Raw genomic sequence first — 6,011 nt, forward strand, 5'->3', positions numbered from 1 at the left:
TACTCACAGCAGTGGTGGCTCGAGTGACTCTGGGCCAGCCCTTGTTCTGAGCTCCCAGGCTGAACCTAGATGTTGTTGGGGAACTTGGCCATTTTGCTTCCCGATTTGCCATCTTGAGACCCCTGCTATGTTTGTCTATATATGTGCAGAATAGATCTCTGCCCTGCTGGCAGTGCATCTCCCCACCGCCCCTGCCCCACACACCCACCCTTCAGCTGCTTTAGTCGAAAACTCCTTTCCTTACAAGGACAACTTTGTCCCAAGATCATGGCAAATAACCTGAAGTTCATTGCCAGGACTGTGATGGTGCAGGAAGGCAATGTGGAAGGTGCATACAGGACCCTGAACAGAATTCTTACTGTGGATGGGCTCGTCAGTGACATCAAGTGGTGGAGATACTATGAAAAGCCATGTCGCCGATGACAGAGGGAGAGCTATGAGACTTGTCGGTGCATCTACAACATGGAAATGGCACGAAAAATTAACTTCCTGATGCGCAAGAATAGCTTGGATCCGTGTCAGAGCTGCTGAAGCCAGCGGGGATAAAGAGATCCAGTGTGAAAACTTCCTAGTAGGCAACAGCTGTCTCTATAGATTTCTTCTAAGAATTTAACAATTGGGGCATTTGCTTCCCTCTTTTTCCAGCCCTGCTTTCTCTTGCCATCTTTTCAATTCCAATATATTCAGATACATAAATATATGCATGCATGCATGCATACCAGGTATTCACACACACTTTAACCCTCTGCCAATGAATGATATAATTAAATGTTCCTCCTTGCCACCATGTCTTCCTTGATGAATGGAAAACCCCACAGGACTGTGTCTTTGCCATTCTGAAGAAACTGGGGGGCAGAGACTTCAAGATCAAATGATGGAATATAACACTTTATTCCATTCCTTTACCCCTAATAGTTCCCAGTAAGGAAAACTAGGGACTACAGATAAGAAAGGACCTCTACTATTGTTTGAAAAGTCATCTCTTTTCTTTCCTGAATAATTAAGTAAATTGAAGAAGGGTAAGGCTCATGTAATTGTAATACATTCTACTTCTGAAGCAGTCAAAAAAAAAAAAAGGCAGAATTAGCCAAATGGAAAAGGAGGTCCAAAGGACCACTGAAGAAAATGTCACCTTAAAAATTATATTGGAGCAAGTGGAAGCTAGTGACTTTATGAGAAAATCAAGATATTATAAAACAGAACCAAAGGAATGAAAAAATGGAAAACAATGTGAAATATCTCACTGGAAAAACCACTGACCTGGAAAATAGATCAAGGAGAGATAATTTTAAAAATATTGGACTACCTGAAAGCCATGATCAAAAATAGAGCCTAGATATCAGTCTTTCAAGAATTATCAAGGAGAACTGCCCTGATATTCTAGAGCCAGAGGGTAAAACAGAAATTGAAAGAATCCACCAATCACCTCCTGATGAAGATCCCAAAAAGAAAACTCCTAGGAATATTGCTGCCAAATTCCAGAGCTCCCAGATTAAGGAGAAAATAGCTGCAAGCAGTCAGAAAGAAACAATTTGAGTATTGTGGAAACACAATCAGAATAATACAAGATCTAGCAGCTTCTACATTAAGGGATTGAAGGGCTTGGAATATGATATTCCAGAGGTCAATGGAGCTAGGACTAAAACCAAGAATCACCAATGCCAGCAAAACTGAGTATCATGCTCCAAGGCAAAATATGGATTTTCAATAAAATAGAGGATTTTCAAGCTTTCTCAGTGAAAAGACCAGAGCTGAATAAAAAATTTGACTTTCAAACACAAGAATCAAGAGAATCATGATAAGGTAAACAAGAAAGAGAAATCTTAAGGGACTTACTAAAGTTGAATTGTTTTGTTTACATTCCTACATGGAAAGATGATGTGTATAAGTCATGAGATCCTCAGTATTAGGGTAGCTGAAGGGAATATACACATAGATATAGCCAGAGAGCACAGGGTGAGTTGCATATGAAGGGATGATATCTTAAAAAAATAAAATCAAATTAAGGGATGAGAGAGGAATATGTTGAGAGAGGTAGAAAGGGAGAGATAGAATGGGGTAAATTATCTCACATAAAAGTGGCATGAAAAAGCAGTTCTGTAGGAAGGGAAGAGGGGGGAGGTGAGGCAGAGTGAGTGAATATTGCTCTCATTGGATTTGACCTGAGGAGGGAATAACATACACACTCAATTGGGTATCTTACCCCACAGGAAAGAAGGAGGAAGGAGATAACAAAGGGGGGATGATAGAAGGGAGTGCAGATAGGGGGAGGAGATAATTAAAAGGAAACATTTTCAAAAAGCGACAGGGTCAAGGGAGAAAATTGAATAAAGGGGGATAGGATAGGAAGGAGCAAAATATAGTTAGTCTTTCACAACATGAGTATTGTGGAAGGGTTTTGCATAATGATACACATGTGTCCTATGTTGAATTGCTTGCCTTCTTAGGGAGTGTGGGTGGGGAGGGAAGAGGGGAGAGAATTTGGAACTCAAAGTTTTAAAAGCAGATGTTCAAAAAAAAGTTTTTGCATGCAACTAGGAAATAAGACATACAGGCAATGGGGCATAGAAATCTATCTTGCCCTACAAGAAAGTAAAGCAAAAGGGGATGGGGGGCGGGGAGTGGGGTGACAGAAGGGAGGACTGGCTGGGAAATGGGACAATCAGAATATATGCCATCTAGGAGTGTTGGGGGGGGAGGGTAGAAATGGGGAGAAAATTTGTAATTCAAACTCTTGTGGAAATCAATGCTGAAAACTAAAAATATTAAATAAAAAAGAATAATTTTTTAAAAAATAAAAAATAAGAAAGTAGCAAGGCTAAGATGTGAAGCTCAAAGACAGGTTGCTCAAGAATCATAGGACCTCTAAGTGAGCAATAACAAAAGTTATAACTGACCTTTATAAAGCACCTTTCATCCTAGGATCAGGACAAGCTTGATGAAGCTTTGAAGACCCTCTATATCCACCAGGAATCTCTTAAATCCAGTGATGAAATGCAGCCACTCCCCACAGTGACAGAGGGGAGCTGCCTTAAAGCCCCAGTACTCAGCAGTCCATTACCATTTCAGATGTTGAAACACTTTCTTTGACAACAAGGCATTAGGAATAAATTACATAGGTGCAAGGCAAGCTGAATGGGCAATTTCTTAAACATTTAGTCCTCCAGGAGCTGAGGTCCTTAACCTGTAGTATGTTAATTTGTTATTTTCTTAAAATAGTGAAAACTATATTTTAGTAAGATTGGTTTCCTTTGTAATCATTTTATTTTATGTTGTGCATTTAAAACATTATTCTGAGAATTAGTTCATGGCCAGAGGGGTCCATGACACAAACACACACAGCATGCATGCACATACACATGCACACACACATGTTAAGAAACCTTGTTCTACAGAAAGAAAATTATTTCTATAAAGGCTAAAAATCCTTTTGCTGTAAATACCATTAACAAGAAGTCATTGTATAAACAATTTCTATGACTTAAAGCAACCAGTGCTGTTCTGGATTTGGTTGAGAGGAAGCAACTCTTTGCAACAAATGAATTTTCTGCACTCAGTTCATATTACAATTTTCTCAACTGAAAGTAACATTGTGTGTTATTTGGATTCCAGATGAAGAGGGAAGATCAAAGAGAAACTATGCTAAAGTCCTCTCGAGTTTTGTTTTTTTTTTGTTTGTTTGTTTCAACTATCAAAGAGAATGTTGTCTGACTCTTCATGACCTTAATGAGGAATCTGAAGCAAACAAGGTTAAGTGACTTAACTAGGGTCATACAGTTAGTAAGTGTCTGAGACCACATTAGAAATCAAGAACATGAGTCTTCCTGACTGTAGGACTGGCACATTGAGAAGCAGCATTGATATGAACTCTCTCTACTTAAAAAGTTGATTTTATATGCATAAATGCTAGCAATTATTACAAGTGAAATTAGTCTAAAAGGAACATCAAATATAAATAGCATCTTTCCGATGTGAGGCGAGCTTCCCAAAAATCCAAATGGGGCAAGTTGCCCCTCAAATCAACTTTTTAAGTACCAATGTTGTTCTTGCCCTGGGGAGGTAGAGAACTCACCCCAGAATGGAATGTCCCAGTCAGAGAATGGACAAGCCTATTCCCTGATAACTCCCTAATTTTAACTAATTATTCTTACTAAGTGCTAAGATCATTTATTCCTATGCTTCAGGAAAAGCCCTGCAAAATTCTGGGGGAGATAGAAGAAGTAAAGCCCCTATCTCACTCTCCTATTTACAATTCACCTCCCAAAAATTAGGGAAAGAAATTACAATGAATGGAGCCAGACTATGGGTATAGGTCCTATCTATGTATTTTGATGGTAATTATGAAGCGTTTTATTTTTGTTTGTGTTAGTAAGGGGGAGTATGGGGAGAATAAGAATTTCATGGAATTTATCTACTTCCCAACACTCCAGCCCAAATCTCTACCCTCCTTCCCATCCCGCTTCAGCCAAAACATCATGAACTTTGAGTCTCTAGAAGACTACTGGTAGAAGTTGAAGTCAAATCCCTGAGAAGCTATCAATAGTGGGAAAGAGGAAGAGTACTTCAAGTTGTTCTCCCTCTTTCTCACACTTGACTAGAGGAAGACCTTGTGAACTTGCAGAGGATAAATGGGTTCATATTTCATTTGCTTCTTAGAAACATCCGCGGCATCACAGGGGATAGCAGCGGTGCATCCATCAAGAGCTGGGGACAGACTTGGTATGATAAGAAAAGGCAGATTCAAAGCTCTACACAATCATCCCGGAAGGAAAGTTACACCACACTTAGCTACTTCCCACACTTGTCTAGCAAAAGGACTTCCTGAATCTGATTTACTCCTTTGTTGCATGTGCTCTCTAAGCTTGAGCCCACATTCCACTTCACAGGGCACGCCCTGGTAGGAGAATGTGCCATAGAATTGGGGGGGGGGGGGGTTACCCAACTGTATCAGAGGTCCTGACTCAGTCTAGTCCCCTGTGTTAGTTTAAGTTTTGTTTTGGAATGAAATGAGATATTCATAGGTCTTTCAACAGTTAACAAAAGCCTATGACATAGAAAGATAAGGATATTTCAGATTAAGTAGAGCCCATCACTCACATCCAACAAAAATACACCTCTTCAGCCATACAGTGCATAGTGACTTGTGAAGAAGTGGGGTCCTGGGACGTACCAAGTCTGAATGGAATTAAGCCCCAGTGAATGGGCCTGGGGTGGGAAGGGCAAAAACACATCAATATGACCAGAAGCAGCCAGGAAATCCAAGCCTCAATTTTAGCCCCATAGGCCACTCAAATCTTGGGACATCTTCCTTGACTTTTAGGGAAAGAACTAGCTTTATCAATATGGGGGATATTTGAGCAACCCTGCTAAACAGTGATCTTACATTAAGTATACACTATTATCATTTGAGGAGGGGAGAAAGAAAGAGAAAGGAGAGGCATAAGGGGAGAAGAAAGGAGCAAAGGGAAAGAAAATGGAGGGAAGGAGAGAGGAGAGAAGAAAGGGGAAATGAGAAAAAATTAGTTGAAAACCATGGAAGAGAATCATATAGGATGAGAAAATATATGCATTGTGATCTTTGCAGATGAGATCATGAATGTAAAAAAAGCACAGTTGATGTCAACCAGTCCTTTATAATGATAAGCAGTTAACTAATTAATCTATTTCTTGAAATCTTGCTAGTTCAAGATAATAAAACCATGTTATCAGCATAGAGGAGAATACTTGTCTTCCTAATTTCATTAGCTACAGGGCATGCATCCCATCTATCTAATAACTGCATCAAGTTATTTAAAATATAAGTAACAAAGGAAGGACCAAGGACACCACTGTCTTTTACAGCATTTAGAATTTTAATTGCATGTGTCACTTTTTCTATTCCACCCTAATTCTGACAGATATTATGATAAAGGCCTTGAAAAAGTATTAGCTTTGGATTTATGCTGAGATGATATCCTTTTTTTTTTTGTGGTTTGTTCTAACCCATTGTGGTCATTGGACTGAGAAGAACT

At 39.4% G+C, this 6,011-nt stretch overlaps 1 pseudogene; it reads left to right on the forward strand.

Annotated features, from left to right (window-relative positions):
• Positions 1 to 201: 201 nt before the first annotated feature.
• On the forward strand, positions 202 to 531 carry LOC118852432 (annotated as a pseudogene).
• The last annotated feature ends 5,480 nt before the right edge of the window (positions 532 to 6,011 follow it).

This window comes from Trichosurus vulpecula, chromosome 5 (assembly GCF_011100635.1).
Source record: "Trichosurus vulpecula isolate mTriVul1 chromosome 5, mTriVul1.pri, whole genome shotgun sequence".
Classification (NCBI taxonomy): Eukaryota; Metazoa; Chordata; class Mammalia; order Diprotodontia; family Phalangeridae; genus Trichosurus; species Trichosurus vulpecula.